Raw genomic sequence first — 23,987 nt, forward strand, 5'->3', positions numbered from 1 at the left:
TGACGTTTTATGAATCCGGCGTTTGTTATCAGATCCATACTTCCAGCCATGTCATTGTACCATCCAGATGTCGCTAGGTGAGTGTTTTTTGCATCGTACCCAAAGTTGAGCAAGGTTTCGATATAGGCCCGATAGGGGTAATTCGCGGCCGATGGTGAAACCGTCGTATCATTGAGTTTCACTTCGCATTGTTTGAATAGCGAATGCAGAGAATTGTTCACGAGCGAAACGTTAGACCCGGCATCCAAGTTGTCACCGTTGGTCATTGCCAAATCTGTGTAAGAGTCTCCCGTACCCGGTACCACGAATTCGATGATAGAACTGCTGTCGATAGATGAAATTGGCTTACACCATACCGTTTGACCTTTTTCAACGCTGAGTTGAGTTGGTAGTTCGTTGAAAATATTTAATTCGCTTTTAAGTACTTAGAGAGCAAAAATATCGCGAACCGTACGCGTGAACTTGCGGCGTTTAACTTAACTCTTTTTCTTTGCGCGGGGGTTCTTCAATGCTTTCTTAGTAGTTTTTCTTCTCTTGCGACGACCCGAACCTTCTTGTGCAGCCATTTCGTCCACAGTTTCTGTCATTCGTTTATTGGCTGACGTTTTTAAGTCCTGACCTTGCAAGCCGTCTCCAAGTACTTTCTTTCCTGTAGAAAGAGCCCTTTTTCCCACGTATTTGGCACACTGTTTTAGGAATGGGAATTCAAACCTATCTAGCCCTGAAAAAAAGCTACCAATTCCGTGTCCTTTTTGTCCCGCAAACCCAGAGAAATAAGGTAAATTTACTCCGCCCCCCGCCTGATTTAAATAATATTGCATTTAGGGACAATTTATATCAACGTACTGATAAGCCATTTTTTACGGAGCTCGTCGTAAATGTACTTTACACGTGAGTCTACCAAACAGAAATGGCACGAATTCACCTAAACTAGTTCTTATATTAATGTCGATACTGTCAAAATAATTTCTACTCAGTTTAAGGTAATGCGGAGAATCGAAAGTTTTTGAAACGGTTGATCCATGGGGCGCGTTTTGGTCTACAACAATTGTTCGCAAAAGGGGGGCTAATGTATCCCCAACCATTTCATTTCCCACCAAATCGGAATACACGAACATAAGATCGTGGACGAATAAGTTTAATTGCATAGGGGTATCTGATCTGATTGCTTGCTTAGGTGAAATATTAGTAAAATTATCTCTAAATCCTAAAATTTTCCTCAACTCTGGCGTTAACTCGAGTTTGCAATAATGTTTACTATAGGAAGTGTATTGTACGTGTCCACTTTCTAAACTATATTCAAATTTTCCTAATGAATCATTATCGAACTCTGAATTAGCGCTTTCCTTTAAATCAAGGTTCAAACTTTTAATACTTTCATTAAGTACAGCCAAAAGTTCATGAGGATTTTTGTAGTAGCCCTGAGGTATCTCGCGGAAGTCATACGGATATTTTTAATCTACTATAGTAATTCCTTAATTTCTATTCCGCACCCCATGGGTTCGCGTACGTTATAAAAACATAAAGGATAAATAATTTCTACCAGGGCAATTTCCCAATCTCCGCGTAAACTAATGGGTTTGGCCAACGTTGTAGAATACGAGGCTAGAGTATTTTCTGAATTGTTTTTATTATTATCTCTAGTATTACTAGGAAGAGTTATGTAAATCCCAGACGTCATCTTGATTAACCCAACTATTAAACGATGGAGGATATCCTAGCCAACTAACGTACAATTGTTTTACTCCGTTTTTAGTTCTCTGTCGTAAAACCTTGTTTAACTTGAACGAACGAGGCGCGCTGACCTTTTGAAGCTCTCGAAAATAGAACGTCCCTTTTATATCGATTTCTGATAAGTCTTTTATTTTATAAACGGGAGGATGTCTTTTAACTATGGCTACGACTTTAAATATTTCTTCGGTATAATTAGCTTCGAAACCCTTTTGAAATATCATTTTAGTTGTATTTATTCTAACCAAATCCCCTACTGGGAATTGCGGTTTCATTTTCAGTTTCTCGGCATAATATTTAGAGTAAATATTATTGTACACACGTAATACGTTATTTTCCGAAACGTCATTAGGGGCCATTTTAATTGAGCTATGGTAAGAGGAATTGTACGCTTCGACCAAGTCCTGTAAGACTTCCAAATATCTATTTGTGGAGTGATGGGTACCATATCTATACATTTTTGTTTTTAACGTTCTATTAAACCTTTTTGCAATAGAGGCTTTTATCTCGTCATTTTCGGAACTAAAAAATTTTACTTTATTCTTTTTGAAATATCCTTGTACTTCTTTATTCCTAAATTCCGTGCCCTTGTCCGATTGGAATTTATCAGGAATTCCGTCTTTTTTAAAAACAATTTTTATATTTTTCAAAACCTCTTTCCCCGATTTAGTTTTAAGAGGTAACCCCCACGCTTTTCTACTAAAACAGTCTATAATTGTTAAAATATATTTGTATCCGTCATTATCAGCCTCTAACGAACGCATATCGTTAATATCCGCCTGGTATTGTTCCCTTATATTACTAATTACTATTTTATTTCGTTTAAACTTTTTATATTTCGGTCTATGCATCGTAAAAGCGTCGATTCCTCTTAACCATTTTTCTACAGTTTCCCTACTTAGACCGTGAGACTTTACAGACTGGAATAACCTTTCAGCGTCTCCGAAAGACGCCGGATGCTTCGGGTCAAAATATATTTTTTCTAAAATAGCTTCTCCCATACTTTCAACTTTCGCGAGCGACTCCTTGTTTGTTTATACGAGTGATGAGAAGAGTCAGTCGTGGAGTGATCTCGGTCGAGGCTACGAGTGGAGCGGGGCTTATCTGTCCTGCGCGCGCGCGCTCTTTGAGGAACCGGATACTCGCGCTTCACATTTGGCTTAACGGGAAAACGTCGTTGTGTTACGCTCGGAGCTAGCGGGGAGGGAAAGCCTGGGATCGCCGGTGAAGAGTTAAATTGGGTTAAATTGTAAATAAACGCGAAATATTCGATAGGTTTTGGGTAGGTTTTAGGATTTAAATACGCTTTGGCAATTTCGCTAATATTGGAACCTTTAATAGGTCGATCGTTTATTACGAGCTCCCCGTTTTCATCCCAACGTATTCTATCAGGTACAGTTTCCAACTGATCCATTATGTTTTGCGCTTTATGGTAATATATCAAAGTCAAATCATCTATCCAGTCCCTACTTAGCGAGTCGAGCGCGGAAGCAATTTCGATTTCTTTAGGAGCCAAGGTCTGTTTACGTTGATTTCCGTGTCTCATTAAAGCTTGTTCGTATAAAATCCATTTCGAGGCGTCGTCTAAATCTTTCATATTTAATATTTGGTCCATCTTTGCGTCTAATTAAGAGACGGTCAGAGCGAGGGGGTGCGAAACGGGTCGGGCTTTAAAACGTCGCTAGGTACGAGAATCATTTTTCTGGCGTGTTTCATTGTTTACTTCCGAATATAGAACCAAGAAGGGTTGAAACGACGGGTAGAAGAAACGAGAAAAATCTGCCCCCAGACTGAACTAACAATTTCTTTTTACTTTTCCAAGCTACACGCTTACTGGCTAGTTTTCTAAGGGTATTTTTTATGACGAGATAACCTGGTTTTTTGGGTATTTGATAGTTTAACGTTAGCAATTAAAGTGTTATGAATACATTCACTGATTGCGTCTATGAGGGATTTGTTGGCTTTAGCTAAAATGGCTTTTCTTTGAACGGGTTTGCAACGACCGAGATATCGGAGAGCGTCTCTCTCGATACGTACTCTACGAGACATGATTCATAACTGATTGAAATTACGAAATGTTAGTTCTATTTATTTGGGGAGATAGGCGTAGCACGTTTCTCCCGGTAAAATATTAGTTAAGACTCTTTGATCTTCGGGACAAGTTTAAGTTAAATTGAATACTAGATAACCGTGAGGTCTCGAAATCGCGTCTTCGTAGGCGTCTACTTCAAAACGCCATTTATCAGGGAACATTTATCTAGCGAGATAAGCCTCTTGCTGGCGGTCTCGGGGACTTTTCAATAAAATTATGTAATGCGAATTCAAGGAAACGGTTCTGCTATCTTTTGATTGATGGAATAAGTTCTGTGTAATAAAAATAACGCTTAGAGAACGGTGATGGGTCCCTTTCACGAATAAATCGCCAATTTGACCTTTACTCTCGCTCATCTGGTCGTCGATAACTAATAATATATGATCTTTTCCGTCATAATCAGATAAAACAGGCAATCCTTCTTTAAAAACTACCCTGTGCTTCATTTTATCGTATCGAGCTTGCCATTCTCCGTAATACCAATGTATTTCTTTGAAACCCGGAACAAACATTTCCTCTTCGTGATTAATTATAGATTCAATTAAATAGCTTTTGCCACTCTGACTCGGGCCTGCCGTTACGCAATTAAACGGATGAATAAATTGCATGGTTTTCTCCCTTCGAGTACTAGCGTACAAATGAAAATGTAAATTAAAATTCGGTTAAATTTATGGGACTCTTCAGCGGAGGAAAAATATAATCGAATAACCTATTTCGTCCCTTACCCCGTATAGGTTTGATATTCACATTAGATTCGCAAGACTATATTCACTTTAGAGTCGTAAGACTGAAACCTATATTCACTTTAGAGTGGTGAGACTAATTTTTAGCGAGAATTAGCGATTGGAGGCCTCTACGTCCCCGTCCTCAGGACCAATTAGATTCGCTTTATAGCCGTAGGGTACCGTAGTGAAGTCGTCCAGTAACCGTACCTTGTCTACGACGGGTCTATAGATTTTAGTACGGTCGACGGAAACGACCGTATGATCGGGTAGACGCAAAATCTGCCTCGGCTGGGGTACGGTTACTGGCTCGTTCGTTTCTCCGTTTACGCCTATCAATCTTTTAAGCGTATCCATATTAACCAAATCTTTAATGCCTTGATTTATACGGAACCCTTTGACCTTTATCTCGTATGAGACTTTACCGGTCGTAGGGTTTAGTACTTTAAAGGCGTAATTCTTGGATGTACGAGCCTTTTCCGTACTTTTCCAACTCATCGGTAATGTCTCCGAGATAGTTTCCAATCTCTATCTCTATCCCATTACGTTCTTTTAGATAAATGCAACTGTCCCTATCATAATAATACGTAAGCTGGCCTAATCTCCTTAAACAAGATCAATATCTTTCAAAAACGCCCACTTGACCACGCAATGCGTTTGACTTAAGGGAATAACCGATTTAACTTCTATGTCGGGGTCTAAGAATAAATCGAAAAACTTTTTGGGATCGCTAATAATAGCCGATTGGTCTTTGCGAGGGTTTAAACCAAAACGGCCCCAAAAAGAGTTAAGACAAAGCTTCGCAATGGTACGAAGTCCAGGGTTCTTTTTAATAATGGTAGGATCAAGTTTTACTCCTTCCTTTTCGTAATATTTGTCAACGTATTTCTTAATCTCTTCATCGGTCTCTATTCCCGGGGGTAAGCCGCTGGATTCCTGTTTGAGTTTAAGAAAAGCGTTGACGTACTCGGAGAAAAGACCACCCTCTTTCGATATCGGGTCGTATTTTACTACATCGTATTCCCAAATTTCGTGAATAGGAATGACCTTGTAACCCATTTCGATTGCCAACTGTACCTCGTCTGCAACCCAAGTACCAGTCATTTCTTGTTCTGAGTCTTCGTGGGGACAATCCTGCTGGTTTCGAGACTCGCTACACTTTTGACAGTTGGCAAACACTAGTTTCGATCCTATTCTTTGAGGTAAAACGGGATGGTAGAGAGATTGAGGCGATAACATTGTGGCTTTTATTAAACCGTTTACGGTAGAAATGTCAGGGAAAGGAGCTTTTACATGTATTTTAGGGTGTCCCACGGGTAACTTGCAATACTTGTTACACCACGGATAGAGTGAACAAATATCAATGTATTTAATTTCCTCCACCTCTTTACACTTGTGATGTAATTTCAAGGCTGACGTACGTCCTCCGAAAAAGGCTTCGCGGGGGCGCATTGGCTCTTTAATTTTTAATTTTTAATTTTGAGTAGAAAGATAGGCGTCGATGGCGGGGTTAGTACTCCTCTCGGCTTGGAAGATACATTCAAATTTCTCATGGACAGTGTATCCCAATTGTTTCAAGCGGTTTGTGGTAGCAACGGTTGACGCGTATCGCGAATTATGAGTCTGTGTGTGGTCGCCGTATAACGCTAAGTTTCTATTGATAGGAAAACACTTTTTACAGCCGTGACAATAACAACCGTGATATTGAAATACTTCGTTGCCGAGAAGTCCGTCCACGTTAATGTTAAGAATTCTAGGTTCAAATCCATTAAAAGCGGACTGTATTTCCTTTCCTCGTAAGTGAGACTCCCATTCAAGCCATTCGATTGCGCCAAAACTGCATACTCCCGCAATCGTTATCGCAGTTAAGAAAGGGTCTATTTCGAATTTATCCATGAAAATAGAACGATAAGATAAACAGCCTTGCAAAAGAATGTTTACGTCCTGGCGGCAGTACCTGATTAAATCTCTTTTATAATCAAAATAATTAAAGTTGGGGTCCAAATTACTGCAAGCTTCTGACAGGGAATCGTTATACCACTGGATAAATTCATCGTAGGCCTTACCGCTTAAACGATTAGGGTCGTACGCTTCCATCGGAGGCATGCCATTATGTAGTACGTAATTGGTTTTGTTCGACCGGGCGGGATCAAATTCATGGTCTACGGTATTAAACAGTAAATGCGGGAAATGTCCCTTATTCAAATTATTATCGAAACCGAATGTGGAAACAAATTGAGAAAGTGCAAAGGGCATAAAATTTAAGGAATCTAAGAATTTTAATTTTTTATACTGTATATTCATGAATTTGGTCCCGTCTGTCAAGACTTTACGTACTATAAATTGTGCGTCGTAACCTTTAGCGTTATGAGCGATACATATTATCTTATCAGCCACTCTGTTAAGCGTACGAAGATACTCCAGAAAGTCGCCGACGGGGTCTATTGAGAGACATATTTTCTCCCGAGGACCTCCACCGAATTTAGCGCATGCGTACCGACTATCTTTTTCATCGAAACAGAATTTACACGCTTTTTGCGAAAAGCATAAAATTGGTTCGTGAATCAAAGCATCGGCGTCAGTACGATTTGTTTGTATGCATTCGAGGTCATAAAAAACAAAGACTTCCGTTTTAGGAGTACTTTTCTTGGTCGGTGGTGATTGTTCATTGCCGGAGTCGTGGACCCGTTTATTATTGCTATTTATTCGAGAACGAGTAGTTTTTTCGGCAGAATCTTTACGGTCGGTCTTTAAAGGTTGCATGTAACATAAATGACCTGCGGGGTTAAACTCACTACACGAAAGGCAATAGGTCTCTCCGCAAACGTGTACTGTCTCACGCTTAAACATACTGACATATTTCCCGCAAAGACTACAAACGTAAATTTTATTACAAAAGGGCTCGGGTCCTGATAAATGATAAGCGTAACAATTTTGATTAGGTAAAACTCTTAAACATGTTTGGCAAGTTATCTTATCTACGTCCTTCCTGCAATCTTGTTTTCTACGACAAGCGTTACAGAAAAGAGAGCATTTATGTTCCGTGAGATTATTATATCCTTTCAAACATTTTTCGCAAAAGTAATTAAACGCGAAAAGGGGTTTGGGGTTAGTAATTACGTTGAAATGTGTGTCAATATTTAGAAGATAAAGACGTTTGCGGAGAGGCCCTTCTAGTTCCCTCTCTTCTTCGACGTCGCCGAAAACAATTACAGGAGTCGGATCACGTAATCGAAAAACGATAATACTGTATTAGGGCAAGATTTCTTGGAACCGAGTTTAAGCGTCCGGACCAGCGCATTCTGTTTATGCAGGGTCCTAGCTTCGCGGGTCTGTAATTGCGTTTCAATATTTTTCCTCTTCACTGTCTTATAGTAGTATATTTTCTTTTAAGTTCTCCATCATTTTTATTATCCATGTATTCTCTATGAGCTTTGGCTACTACAAGAGCGCGTGCTAAACAAATTTTATCCTGGTTATTTATCGTTATCGTGCATTGTTTATAAAAAGAAAACTCTTTTTCGAGGGAAATCCCTAACCTAACTGATCTAGTACCTCCATGGGGTAATCTGACTCGGTTAACGTAACCGTAACTATTCCTTCAATAAAACTACCATCGTTCTCGGATCTATATCTTTTTTCATCGATATACGTCATCAACCATTGCAAGTCTAATTGGTCCCGACGTCGGAAACTGACGTTAATTTGGAAGCCGGGGTTAGTGACGCTCACCAATGAAACCGAAACCATATCTGAAGGCAAACAGTCTTCCAATAGGGTTTACATCAATATATAAATACCATTTTCTATATTATTTTCTAACCGGACATTTAAAGTACGTCCCATTAGTCCAAAATTTGGGAAATTTTGGATATTATTATTCAATATTTTAACAGAACCTGGTAAATTAGGAAAGGACGGAGGCGTTATTGGAACGTCAACTAGCTCACCTCCAACTTGAGGAGGAGACGAAGTGGGGGCTGCCAAATTCGCGTTCTCGAGGTTCGCGTTTTTCTCAGCAGTCTGAGACGGTGGAGGTGAATACTGCGGAGCTCGTGAGGGGCCGGCGACCGCTATGGGGACATTATTACACTGAGGGGAAATATTATAAGGGGGCCTGCTACTACTAGCCGTACGAGCAGCTAACAACGCTTTAGCTTCCTGGAACATTTCGGCTGCCCTTGCGGCTGCAGCGGCAAGTTCCTCCGCGTCCCGTCGGGCAACTTGTACGTTCTCAGCTAAGCGCTGAATGCTGTCCGTACTGGGGGGCGACATGATAAAATTATCTTCCAAAGATAAAGAGTTGCACGTGTCATCTGATTCTAGAAAGGGTGATGGAGCATCCATAGGCGTATACGAAGGCGAATTACGTACTTCGTCAGGTGGGATAGAACTAGGTCTTAAAAGGGGTAAAGGTAAAGGTAAATTCGCGATAGGTAGCGTACTGATTTGACGGGTTAGTTGATATTCGCTAAGATAATCTCGTACCATTGTCATTTCTTTTAAACGTTCCAATTGCGAATCAGTTACTGTAGCTAAGGGACGGGTAGGGTCTTGGGTATCAGTTAAATCTATTTCGATTTCTGGAGAATCGGGTAAAGTAATTATGGGTACTTCAGGGGTCTCGTTATCAGTTATATCAATAATTTCAGGGGAGTCGATTAAAATAATTTCCGGGGTGTCAACTAAAATAACTTCGGGGTATTGTAAACCTTTCATTTTAAAGCCAATTTACTTTGAAAATGAAACCTAATTCTAAAAATTATGAAAAATATATCAAAATAAACGTAGAGAGAGCGCTTCAAAATCCTAGTACTAGACGCACAAAGAACAACAATAGAGTGACGTTCCCCGGTTCTGACACCCCCTTATATAGGGGCGAGGGGGAAGATAGTAAGCTTATCTCTTATTCCCAAAGAACTTGTTCAGTTCTCGAGAATATATTAGGGTTATGCTAAAATTTATACTTATTTACGAAAATATTCCATTTCACTTCATTTCCGATATGAACTCTCAAGTACAAACATCGACCATAATCGCAGTCCTGAAACAACCTTCTAAAATTATAGCCATAGTGATTATTTTTATTACTATTTTCTTATTTGAGTTCATTTTATGGTATTTTGAAAACGTTTCTACCGTAAAATTGTAACTTTTTCACTGTAGTTCGCAAAATGGTATTAATAGTATACTAATTTAATGTAAATTTCTATTAATTGTATTGTTTTCTAGGATATGATTGCATCAAAAGCTCTCGAGAGGAATCTAAATTATTTTTTTTTCTTTTTCAAGTGGGTTAATTATGTGACGTCAACAATGGGTTCCGTTTTAGAATTTAAACTGGGTAAATTATATGAGTCAAACAATGGTTTTTTTTCAAGTGGGTAAAATTATATGACGTCAATGGGAATCATTAGATGCAGTTTCGAGTACGAGTGTCTAGAACTGTTATCACAGAGAGAGAGAGAGACAGCCAATAGAATCAGGGGCGTATTAACCATTAGGCCAAGTAGGAACGTGCCTAGGGCGCCAATACTGTGATAAAGACCCACGGTCGAAGTACGTGGGTTGCCCCTACTTAGCTGACCAACCCATTAGACAATGCCCAGGGGCGGAAAATAATTTTGTGCCTAAAGGCGCCGAAAGGGTTAATCCGCCCCGGAATAGAATTTGAGGGTTATTTATAGTTTAGAGCACGTGATGAATTATTCTCAACAAGATAGGAACTGATTAATCTCCCTCGCGTCATTTCTCTCCGAGACGCTGAACTGAAAAAAAGTGCATCCGCTTTGCTCCCTTCGTCTACCGTAAACATGGAAAAACGATCTATTGGTAAGCATTCTTTTATTAATACTACTACTACTATTTCAATAGACCGAGGCTTAACATTTTCATTTTCTATAGCCGAGACTCATACCGTAGCCAAACGTCGGGCCCAAGAAAGACGTATCAACATAAAAATCACGTTAGGAGGATCAGTGTACATTTCTTTTGGTTTCGACGGTTCCAAGTTACAAGTTCTTTTCTTCAAAAAATCGAACGAAAATATTCTGTTCCTGACATCCGAAGCTTTCAACAATCTACTCTCTCTTTGGAAAGAACTTTTTGAGGCAACGCAAACTGGAGAAACGTCGCTTACCCACAACATCATCGACTATCACGGCGACAACGTATCCATCGTCGCCACGTCGAACACTATCAAATTGAACTCAGCCTACGGCCAGGTTCTGGATCTGGGAGCTCGCGAAATCGGTGAGTTCATTTTATTCGTTTCCAAAAAGATCTTTTAAACGAGCATTAAAATGTAATCGAATGCATGTATTTAGCTATTGTTAAAAACCTTAAAAAAATTCACGAATTACTATATGGTAAACCTTTCGAGGGTTTATTTTTGTACCCCGATCAATTTAATTCGTACCATAAAGTAAAATCTTATTTTGGTTGTTTTAAATCACCCTCGGAAGTACTACAAGATTTTACTAATTTACTCGTAGATAATCAATTAACCTGTAAACTTAGCTACTTTAATTGGTTTTCATTGTGTAATGTACAAGATAACCATCTAATGGAATATCTGATAGTACCTACTAACATGTAAACAAAGTTCTAAAATAAAAAAATTAAATGTAAATAACTTGTTATTATTGATCCTATTCTTGATATTAGAAGCGATTACAATTGCGGGAGGGTGGAAAGGGTGAATGGAGCCAGTGAATGGAGGGTGGACGGAACCAGTGAATGGGGGAAAAGAGCTTTATGTCCTTCCAGTGAATGAGACAATGGGGGTAGAAACGGGGGAAAGCAGCTGGTGAACGAGAAAGAGAGAGAGAGAGCATCCAGTGAACGGGGATGGGGATGGGGGAAAGGAGCTGGTGAACGAGAAGGATGAATGGGGGAGCCAAGGGGGGCGATGTGCTGTATGTCCTTCCGGTGATCGAGAATTTCATTCTCATTCACCGGATGAACATACCTTTCTCTAATAAGCAAGTGGCGGCTCAACGTAAAGTAGCTCTTTTTTCAATAGACGTTGCTAGCGTCGAAATCAAAAAGGCGGTACTTAAAGCTACCCTTCGCGTTGATTGGATCGTTTGTAAATTGGTCAATAACATAAATTACAGCAATTATAAACAATATTTTTACACGGGATATATATTTTAGGTTAAAGTCCACTAAAAAGAGTATAAGTTATCTAACTTTAATACTCTACCATGGCTTTCGGATGACGTTATCATTTGGCTATTTTGAATTTTAGCTTCAATAGATATGGCACCAAGCTCTCCAGTAAAGTCGCCTTTTTCAAACAATTGGATAGATTCATGGCCACTTGGTTTAAATTCAAGTACAATCTTCGAATATTTTCTCTTAGTACCAATTTGAACTTCAATTTTTATAAATAATAATAATAATAATCAGCTAGGCTAATACCCAAGGCACCACCCTAGGCCTAAGTCATCGAGCGACTTTTAAAGCCTTTAATTCAGGTGGCCGGGTTACAATGCGTAGGAGGGTGGTGGAAAGCCCTGCAAGCCAACAGCTCCCTACACTAACTATTACCGTTAACCTCAACAAGTTTTTAATGGAAGGGGAAACCGAAGATCTTGGTGTAAAACCCCTTAAACCTGCTAATTAGATGGTCACCGAACCTTTTGAACTTTTCGGGTGGCGCTAGAGATCGGCGTTTGATAAGAAATTATCCAATTATTTATTTTTATTTATAACCGACAATTATAAAAAAATATCAGAAATTTTTATGATTAATCGAAATTTTGCCGGTTAATTTATTTGTTCTGCCGATCTCTAGACTAGACCACGTAGCTTATAAATCTTATACACGTTATGCCCTGCCTGAATTAAAATCGTGAATTTATCAGCTAAAACATTAGCTACTTACGTTTTTATTTAGTCTACTATGTCGCCTTCCTTACGTAGTAACCAATTTCACAGAGCACTCCTTTTACCGTAAATATATTCATTTCAGAAAAACAACTAGAAAAATTAGAGGGTACGCAAAAATTTATTATCTCAAGTTCATTCTAGTAAATTTGATCATGATTGAACAATATCAACACTAGCGGGGGTATTCTGCAGACTTCCCTAGCATAGTTGTGTCCCGCCTTCTTTCTTTGAACTTTCTTCTTGAGATGTCATTGGGCGTGGCGTCACATGTCGCGTTACGTCAAGAAAGAACGTATAATTGCGACCCCTCGTTCCAATTGGTTCTCGTTACGTCACCGATTGACGTCACACGAGCCTGAAGGTTTTATCGCCATCTATTCGACCCAGAAGGAGCTAGTTAAGTTCATTTCAGCCCAGTTTGTTTTTTCATGTTTAGTTTAGCCTATGTTTAGCCCCAAGAACGTTCACGCCATCTATGTAATGCCAGAGAGTGTTTAGTATAGAGAGGCGTCACTTCCTATTCGCGTAATGTTAAAATTTCGTACACGGTTTATGGACCACAAGGTAATTGAAGAGAAGTTCAGTATCCATTTACGCGATGTCGCTAGTGATAACTTTTCACGAGGGGCTAACCACTCTTAGAAAGTCTGTACACCGGATTACGCTTAGATTAGCACTGCCAAAGGCAGGGACTTCAAAGATTACGCGTAATCCCATTAGTACAGTCAAAGGTACAGCTCTGTACACCGATTACGCGGAGTGATCAGCCCCTCGACTTTTCATTGTATTGAACGTCTGGAAATTGTTTCCTATTAGGATGTTGAATTATTTTGGTAATGAAATAATTAAATGTAAAATTTCTTTGGAAATATAAGAAGTAAGTACAGCAAAGTTTACTAATTTGTAATATTTCAGTGTTGAAAAAATATTTTTTTCCATTATTTCAAGAAATTTGTGGAGAACAGCCTAAAAGACCAAGGCCTAGAGACCAGATGCACAGATGGTAAAATAAAAATTAAATTTGGATGGGAATAAATTATGCAATATAAATATCAAATGTATAAATATTAAGAAAAAAGTTTCAGATCAATTGTTTTTCTTGGTATTTTTAAACTTTTTCTCTCTGATCTTTTCTGTGATTTAATGTAGAATCGTGGTCAATATCTTGTTTTTGGAGGGCACTTTGTATGCAAAACCAATAAAGAAATGTATAATGTTTTCAAAGACCGCTTCAGAATCATGAAACCAGAGTTCTTATCAATTAGCTGCTTGATGCATCCTTGCAATACTCTATTTCGACGGAAAATGGGGAGGGTAAAAGAGGGAAATTCAGCGCAGGACTAATGTTTGGATCAAACGGGTGGCCATATTTGTTATTCTGCAATGTTAAGTCAATGGACGAGTGACCTGGGTAACATTTACAAGTATTTTTTTTTAAATTTAGTAATGGTTTGCTGTAGTTTTGCTGGGTGTAAAAGCAAAAGCAGAGACCCAAATATGAAATTCCACGGAATTCCTCAAGCCCGACTTAGGTTATGGGGTAAAATTATAAACCAAGTAAATTTCAAAGCCACAGTAGATTCCCGGGTATGTAGCAAACACTTTGTGTCGGGTTATCCAGGATGGGAGAAAAGTGATCCGGATGGGATTCCTACTTTAAATATTCCGAAAAATACCAAGTTGTTAACCAGAAGTCAAATCGATTCAGCTATACTGAGAAGTACAAGAGAAAAAAATAGAAGTAAATTAAAGGTAAATCACTATATGTATTAAAATTTGCTTTTTAATAAAATTTTCTAATTAAGCCTTGGTTGTTTTTAATACTAGGAGAAGTTATATGAAGTTTTTTTGGAAAAACACCTGGAGAGGAAAAGATTGATAATATCGATCAAATACCACGATTATGCCAGTACTGATATAAGTATAAAAGAAGCTACGGTTTCCAAGTCTACGACAGACACCTTTTCAGAAACATCAATGACTGACACCAGGAGACATGACTAGGAGTTCACAGCCGGGCGCATTTCCCAACCAGCGCTCTAACTTTTACCCCCCAAACCGTGGTATCTCCAGTCTCGGAGACGGACCCGAGATGAAATATTTTAGTGACGCTCTCTAGCGAGGATTGTGGGAACTACGCTGAAGAAAAAATAGTTCTGACTGGGTTTTAGAGCCGCCTCAGCGTGAGCCCGCGAGAAGGGTTTTTTTCTCCCAGAGGGCACAATGTTGATAGTATAGTATCTCACACGACGGCCGAGAAAAAAAGAAAACGCCAGAGAGAAAATCGAGGGGTGGGTAGAAAGCGGGAATTATTGGAAAAAACGGGATTTGTGTTCACGATGCCGGGGCCCATTCACCGCGGCAGCCGCTGTCAACTTCTAGTCATGTCTCCTGCTGACACTAATTCATTATTGGAAACAATGGCTAATATTGATGTAACAGATCCTTTACCTCACCATTACCAGTTCAGGATAATTTCACACCTTCATTAACTTCATCAGCTGAAGGAAATATTAGTTTGTCAACATCAACGAAGGAGCATTCTGATTGTAAACCAGTGTATTCCCAGGGTACACAAACTGAGTACTTCGATATGGAAGTAGAAAATCGCATGTTAAAGGCAAAAGTGAAAGACCTGGAGGAGCGTATAGCACAGAAGACTTGGGGTGTCCATAAAATTAAAGAAAATGATTCAAAAGCTGAAAGAATGCATTTTTAGAGAGGACAGAAAAAGGAAGGTAAAGACCCAAAAAGAAAGCGTGCATTCAAGGTATCTCTTCTTGATCAGTTCTTTGCGGTGTTAATGCGTCTCAAAGTTGGACTTTTTAACCAAGACATTGCAGATCGCTTTGATATATTACCATCGACGTTCTCAGACATATTTAATACATGGATAAAACTTATGGAACTAGAACTACGAGAAATGTTTCCCTTTCCTAGCAGAGCTCTGGTTGACAAATTTATGCCACAGTGTTTTAAAAAATACCCCAATACTAGGATTATTATTGATTAAAGTGAAATATTTGTGGAACGGTCAACATCATTAGACGTTCAAAATCAAACTTTTTCAACTTACAAATATCACAACACAATGAAGTTTTTAATAGGCATCACACCTTGTGGAGTTATTTCGTTTGTCTCAGATGGTTGGGGAGGCAGAGTTTCTGATAAAGTGATATCTAAAGCAGCGGTTCCCAAAAGGTGTTCCGCGGAACCCTGGGGTTCCGTTAAAGGGTCACAGGGGTTCCGAAAATTCACAGCGTGGCCATCTTTGTTTGTGTCAAAAGTTTAAGATGAGAAAAAAAATGAGTTGAGGTTCCGCCAGAATTAGGTGGAAAATTTAGAGTTCCATAGCAAAATAAAATTGGGAACCGCTGATCTAAAGACTCAAAATTCGTTTTGCTATTAGATAACGGTGATAATGTAATTGCCGGTAAGGGGTTCCTCATAGAGGATTTGTTAAAAGAAAAAAATTCACGTTAAATTTACCACTATTCCTAAAAGATAAAGCGCAGTTCTCAGAACAGGAAATAATTGAAACTCGTAGAATTGCAGAAGTTAGAATCCACGTAGAAAGAGCTATTGCTAGAATTAAAATATTTCATATTTTTGACGGAACAATGCCAATTAGCATGGTCCGAATGAGTAGTAGCATGTTCGCAGTCTGCGAATATTTGACAAATATGTATGAACCATTAATTTGAATTTGTTGGATGTTTATATAAAAATAACAGCTATTAAATTTTAACCTTAAATTTTAATTCATTTGCAAAATACTTTAAATTTTAAAGCTATGTATATCACCCGTTGCATAAATTCATGTGACAACTAGGAACTTTGAATAAGGAAAGGTACTATATATGTTTTAAAAAATTTAACTAATTTTGGAAGAAGTAGTTCATTCCAATATTTTTCATCAAACCAAATCCTTTTTCTGAAAAGGAAATCATTCTTTGCTTCTGTAAAAATTACAAAATCTGCCCACTTTAAGTTTTTTACCCCCATTTCTCCTTGAACCTGGCAGTAATAATGTGATTTTCTATCTAACTGGATTTTTCCATATTGTTTTTTCCAACAAAAACTTTTGAAGTTTTCCACAATGGTAGCGATTTCCATTTTGGTTATGTCAGTCCCTTTAATGGAGCTTGGTACCTTTATTTCTAGAACCCCTATAGTTTCTTCTGCTGGGTTAGAAATGAGTCCATCGCCACTTGCCCCAATGAAAGAATAATCTTTCATTATAAAAAAACCACTGGCCTCAACTTCCACCTTAAATAGTTCCTCATAACATTTCCGTGCTACAGACTCGAGCTTTCTTCCTCGTTGGATTGCTGGAGGTAATCTCGCATAACTATAATTAAAATGAAATACATTAAATTAATAATAGTTTGCAAATACAAATATTAATTCAAACTTACCCATCTAGTTTTGTAGGATTCAATATATTATCAATTAGGGAAGTTGGAAATGTTCTTTCTCTATATCCAAATATCTGACCGAACATGGAACTTGACGGTCGGCCAACTTTCAGGGTTTTCCACCAAGTATTTTCTGATTGAGTAAGAGTCGGCCTCTCAATAAAATCAATAACATCTTGTGATGTGTGTTGCTTTTGAACAAAATCCTCTCGTACGATTTCATCTACTTCCTTGAATGTCAAAGCTGCCAATACACATTAATATTTAAAATTTTGATGAAATCAGTCTAGGAGCAGTGCCGTAACTAGGCAGGTGCGGCCGCACAGAGCCCACGACCCAGATCGGGGCCCATAAATTGACTCCCTGTGATTTCTATATAATGGGGGAATCACGTCCTTGCACAGGGCCCATGAAAGGCTAGTTACGGCACTGGCTAGGGGTGTACAAGTACTCGATCAAGTCTCGAGTCAAGTACAATTCTAGACTCGATAATGAAAATTTAGAAACTTGAGAACGATTTAGAGTCCTAAAACATCTGGCCTCCGGACTCGAGGCTAGGGTTAGTGATTGCTCAAGTCCATTTTTTACCTTACCGTCAGTAACCAGAAATTGGTAATACAGAGTGTGTCCTCTTCTGAGGCTTAGAACGTATATCGCCCAACTTCTGATAACTAACATTTCTAGGACTTGAGACTCTACCCGATACCTTAAATATTGGACTCGGACAGGCCAAAAAATTACCGCCCATTTCCAAAGAGTGAGTCACACTTACAAGGCTTGTAAATCAATTCCACGGCTCTAGTTTTCAGTAGTTTAGTTTAATCTTCAATAAATGAAGCCTCCGTAATGGCAGACACTTGATCTTGAATATCAACAAAATATGATGGTGCTGGAGTTGAAATTGAAATATTTTCAGAGTCATTGTCCAAATTCCCAAAAATGTTGAGCACCAGTTTTCGGGTATATATCTCTAAGGTCCACTTTAGCTTGTTTAATGCGTTTCTTGTCTGGTGACCGATCATCTTGATGTCTTGGATCAAACTTTGAATAGTTAAAATGATCTCTATCGGAACTCTTTTTACTGCCACATAATTTTGGCTTATTCCAACATATTTCAGTCAAGGGCGTGCACTCAACTTTCCTCAGCTTGGGCGCGCTCCATGAGCATGACATCGATGTGCAAGAGATCTCAAAATCTTCATCATCTACATCAGTGTATTTTTCCAAAAAAAAGAAGCAAAGCTCCAACTTGACTACACGTCTCTGATTTTCTAAAAAACAAAAAATATGATTTATAGGAAATCTTTTGATTTATGCAAAAGACTAATGACCAACCCTATAATACATTCGCAAGCTCCTCCACAAATGTGCCTGTCAACATAATCTAATACAACCACAACTCTGTAACTTTCAGCTTTCATTGATGGATAACAGCTGGATTTAACATATAATAATTGATCACAGACCTGAATTGGAACCATAATTATTAATTGTTCTTTATAAAAATACCTTTTTCATTTTACAAGGCTAATTTCAATCCCATTAATCATGTCTTTCGCAAAAAGATGGGCCATCGATTTATTGAAGCCTTTTAAATGCTTTGCGCTAACATTATCAATCAATGATTTTCTCTGTACGAGGTAATCATAGACGTCAAGGACTGTTATCTTAGGAATAGTTGAAGGAAGTGGATTTTTTTTTCAATTAGTCACTTCGTCTGGCTGTGGGGCTTCTTGTCCACATAGTTCTGTAAAGTAAAGCTCTTTCAGATCCAGAATTAAGCCAACAAGTGTATAATATACTTACCCTGAAAGAACTTATTAGTTCCTAAACTAAGGAACTTGATTTTCGGAGTGGATGTTTTAGGAACTGATTCACCGTTATATACACAATAACAATCAGAAAAACCGTTTTACAAGGCGTATCAACTTTTTTAAGATTGTAATCTGTGGAGGCAAGAGCGGCGACTCCGAGAATCTCAGGTAGAACAAGGCTTAACACGTTTTCATTCGCAACAACTTTGTTTTCTCTGTTTTCTTAATTTTTTTCGATATCTACAATAAATTCTTTTTTCTTCCATTTACTTTTAAATTTAATACCTAGATTAAAACATAGAACTTTTAATTTGGGAATATTTAAACGTACTAGCGAGTCTTTATGATTTTCCTGTTGCATTTTGTCAATCGGCTGCTACTCAGAATCCAAACGTGTTATAGCGCATGCGCGAGATTCGAATCGAAAGAGTATTCCCTTTACCGTTTGTCACGCAAGGGAGCCCTTCGCTGTGTTTTGACCTTTAAAGTAACTGAGCACTTTTGTAGGATCAATAATTGATTTCTCCTATTTGATTTGACTTAGACCAAAACATTGATGGTTTAAAAAGCGCAAGTGGATTAGATATCGTGATATATAGCTATATATTGTATTTATTAATTTCCAGAATATATTAAGAAGCAATTTTAAATGCTTCTGGAATTGTTTTTTACCTTCATTAACGTAAATAATTGTTGGCACAGCTGAATATGTTGTTCACTTACTTTTAGTTTTTTAAGTTTCATAGAACATTCATTGGTGAAATAGAGTATATTCGAAGATTAACATATGTATTCTGTTGATTTATTTTTGAATTTTTCGATTTTTATATTTTTCAGCCACAAAATGTGATTAAAAATGTTAAGTTAAAAACTTAAAATAGGTCTTAACAAAAGCGCTCTTGGTCTTAATAATAAAAACCGTATTCACCGATTAGAAACTTTAAAAAAGAAAACGAGAGTTTTGGTTTTTACATGCATTTGTCGAAATATTTCTGGCTGAACAAAACGATCCAGGCAAATTTTAACAATTTTACAAATGAAATAAATTGTCAAAATATCAAATGCAAACAAGAATGTATTGAAGTTACTAAGAATATTGGACCACAGGATTCTGATTCCCATCCTCGCAGCCTTTGTAGCTTAAATTCGTCTGCTTTCCCATTCAAGTTTGCTATATGGTATGACCTTGAATGCGCCTTAAATGCAGACGAACTTTCTCCACAAAAGCTGCGAGGATGGTACCAGGGGTTAATCCTATGCTGAAATATTCTTAGTAACATCAATACATTCTTGATGCAAACTGGTTTGTTTTTGCGTCGTCCTCCACCAGTGTTGAAACGCGCGCTGTACTATACACTCTCTGATAATGCTGACGAAGCGATTTCGATTCTACTTGGCATATTCACGTTACGTGAATTTTATTTGTAGCTGCATAAACGCAGTCGCCATCGAACAAAAATATATTGTTAAATTATTGTTGTCATATACACCAATATTACAATATATTTTCTTTTCCTAACCTTTTAATTAACGTTATTTAGAATAAAAATTTAACTGAAATTTCTTAGGCTTTAATCTATTAATTATTTAATTTGGGAAATAAATAAAATAGGTTTAATTTACATTATAATTGTAACGGTGAAAACAAATGCAAGGATGTAAGTGTATATTTAAAATCTATGTCTATAGCAAATCCTTTGTTAATTTATTTTTCATAAATGCATGTTTTTGTAAATTTCATTGAATTAATTGTTAATATTTATTTCAATAAAGTATATTTAAAAATATCACTTTGAGCCATTTTTTTTAAATATTATGGCAAACAATAAACGTTCCAGGCGGGTCGATGACAAATTAGATGTGCTAATGGCCACTATGTAAAGTTAAGTTTACGATGATGTAAGACTACCCTATAAGGAAGCTCACTTACTAAAACACACCATAGGAAGTGGTTTTCTACTACTGAAATAGAAAATCCCACGGGCTGAAATAACGGAAGTTTAGTGGATGTTAGGAAGAAGTTCATTGTTTTAAAACCTAACGCCAGGAAAGTCAAAGTTTCGTGTTTTTTTTTAAAAAAGAGTCAAAGCATTGCAACGGGATGGATACCTCCCTACTTGCAAAGAGACGACCCGACGTGATTATGACTAATTATGATTTGATCAAATATAATAAATATTTTTAACAAATATTAAGTAATTATTCAAGTTTAATAAAGTTTCATCAATTTTGATAATTTTTTTTGCAAATGTAATCAAATTTGATCAGATTTAACCTATTTTATCAATTTAAAAAATATAATTTTTTTCCAAAACTTTTCCGATATAATAATAATAATAATAATTATATGCTTTTCTTTATTTTCACTAATATTTTTTTAGTTTTATTAACTTTGATTCCTTTTGATCCTCCTAACGATCAACTTTGATCAAAACTTTAAAATCCGGTTTAAATTTGGTAAAATTTGGCCGATTTTATAATTTTTGAAAAACAAAAATATTTAAAATAAAGATTGATATTTGTTTTTGTTACTTTAGCTCTTTGTATCCATTTCCTTTTTTATTTTGAATACATTTTACCGATTTTCATCAAAATTTATCCAAGTTCATTATGATTTGATCAAATATATTAATTTCATAAATATTTTCACCCTATATTAAGTAATTATTAAAATTTAATAAAAAATTTATTGGTAAAAATATAATCTAAATTGATTGGGTTTAACCTATTTTATCAATTTTCTAAATTAAAATTGTTTAAAAAAATATGTTTGTTCGACAATTATACCATTTTCTTAATTTTTTCTAATATTTAAGATATTTTCAAATTTTTAACCAAATTTAATCCAAATTATAAACATTTTCAAATTTTATAAGTTGTTTAAAATATAATTTTATTTACAAAAAGGATAGAATATATAGCCAATTACAGGCATTTTTATTAATTTTTTCTGATATTTTTCATTTTAAACTCATTCTGATCACATTTGAACAAATAAATTAAATTAATCAATTTTCACCCGATTTAAATAAGTAATCAAGTTTAATCTATTTTATCAAATTGAAGAAATTTTTATCAAAGGTTTTTATTTCTGATAAAAATTGATCAATTTTTATTTTTTTCTCAATTTTGAAAAATATTTCCAATTATTGTCCATTTTCTAATTTTTGTATTTTTTCATTTTTACTGAATTTGGTAATTTTTTACTCATTTTGATCAAATTGACCAAATTGCATATTAACTTGATGAAATTTAATTTTTTAAATCAATTTTAATGTAATTTTAACGTTTTTGAAATTTTCAAAATTTGTCATTTTTTACACCAGGCTAATATTACAATTTTCTTATGTTCATATTTGGAAACTAATGCACCACAACAGTAATAAACTATGATGCGACGATTAATTTTTTTTGAAGAATATCGTGAGTGGTAATAAAGGCTAAAAACTAACAACAAGTGTTTAAAGTTTTGACTGTTATGAGGACATTAACTATTCAGTTACTCACACAGAAGCAGATACAATAATTATTTGCCATGCGAATGTATATAGTCATTAACCTAGATCAAATTCAGTTGAAAATTATTAGTTCAGTCCCCTGTTGTTACTTTTAGTGCATTTTCAAATGATAGTATCTACTCATGTGTGGTTCTTCACTGGAAAAATAATGCCCATGCAAGATATTAAGCTCTTCATTCGTATCCACAAGCTATATGGTATTATAGGACCTTCGTTAGGTTCCATATTGCCCTAATGCCATTATTAGGTAGGTAAAAAGAAAGTTCAGCAAGTAGCTCAAAGGTTAACAGATGCACAAATACTGATTTCAAATAAGCTACCCGAGATTCTAACTGATGAAAATATCATAGAAATAGTCAGTACTTTTGTATCAATGTTAAATGAAAATACAAAACCTCGAAACTATGGGTGTAATGTTTGTTCAGGACCTAAAACGAGACACAGGTATTGATAAAATGCTGCCACCAGCACCAGCATTTTACAATATTTGAAAAGAGATGCTTGGCAATCAAACGAATAGAGCAACGGACATAAAACTATGGTTCCACTTAAGGGTCCTCTAGAATATGGCTGGGAACTATGCGATGTTTCTTTAAGTTTCAAGTATTTTTAAGGTCCAAGGAGTCTTGAACTGTTTCATAACATTTTGGTAATTGTCGTGCTAAATCTTTCTGTAGCAAGAGATGTCATTGTAAGAAGAATAATAGTGATTGCTGTGAATTGTGTAGTTGCTCTGAGATAGATGAACAATTGAAAAAAAAAGTTGATATTTCGTAAAATAAATCTGTTGAAATTTAACTGATACATAATTACACTATTATGTCTCTCATTTCTCTAATTATAAAGATAGACACTACGAGGATTGGTGAGAAAAATTTAGATAAATTGTATTATATTGGTAATGAGAAAAACTTGAAAAATCAATTGTAATTGATCAATTTTTCAATTTTAAGACCCAGTAAATTGCAAAATAATAATCTCACGTGGTTGAAACCTTTCCCAAATTTTTCGTCATGTTTTTTTTGAATAATTGTCATAAAACATACAACAGGTTTACTGAAAATCAACTAAAAATTTGTATACCAATTTATAAATACGCGCGGATTTTGGTAGTTTTTTTAACAAACTTTTCATGTATTCTTTCTAATTAAACAGGTTTCAGTCGGTCGTCAAATATTTGCTGGTCATTTGCCAAAATCGGCTTCAATTTCTTCACCTATTAGCTAACTTATGGCCCGAAGACAGGCCTGAATGCAATTTTGCGTTATGAATGGATAACCCTTTTAAAAAAACCTGCCTTTATTTCCTTTTAATGGCTGGTGAAGAAAATAATTAATTTTTCCCTATATTATGCGCCTCATTATTGCAAAAATTAACATTACCTCTGCTTCAACAAACAGGTCAACCAGGATTTCCTTTAGGAAACCGCGATTACTTCTGTAGTCATGCGGTGCTCATCGGCAATTCAACGAATAACAGTCTCAAGCTGAACTGTAAGTATAAAATGTTTTAGAATATATAATAGTTAAATAATTAAATAAAATCTTTTTACCCGGTGCAACAGTATAAGGAACTTTTCGATCAAAGACAGAAGTTATGAGAACAACAGCAACGTTATGACAACAACTTTATCTCATTGCCAACATAAAGCCTCTTCTGTTGTATAGAGACATCCTAGCCTGGATTTCAAAATGCCATTGACCCTTCCTTTGATTTAAAATAATATCTTTAATAAACTATTAACGGTTAAGCAATTATATAGTAGTCACTGCAAAGTTGATCTTGTTTACCTCTTT

The 23,987-nt window shown here is 36.4% G+C and overlaps 1 long non-coding RNA gene across 1 annotated transcript; it reads left to right on the forward strand.

Moving 5' to 3' along the window:
- LOC149959002 (uncharacterized) lies at positions 1 to 23,804 on the forward strand. The gene is made up of 3 exons (XR_016478361.1): positions 1 to 77; positions 23,592 to 23,684; positions 23,762 to 23,804. It is a non-coding gene; the product is annotated as an uncharacterized LOC149959002 (long non-coding RNA).
- Positions 23,805 to 23,987: the final 183 nt, after the last annotated feature.

Source organism: Leiobunum rupestre, chromosome 2 (genome assembly GCF_980474605.1).
Source record: "Leiobunum rupestre chromosome 2, qqLeiRupe1.1.hap1, whole genome shotgun sequence".
NCBI classification, from domain to species: domain Eukaryota; kingdom Metazoa; phylum Arthropoda; class Arachnida; order Opiliones; family Sclerosomatidae; genus Leiobunum; species Leiobunum rupestre.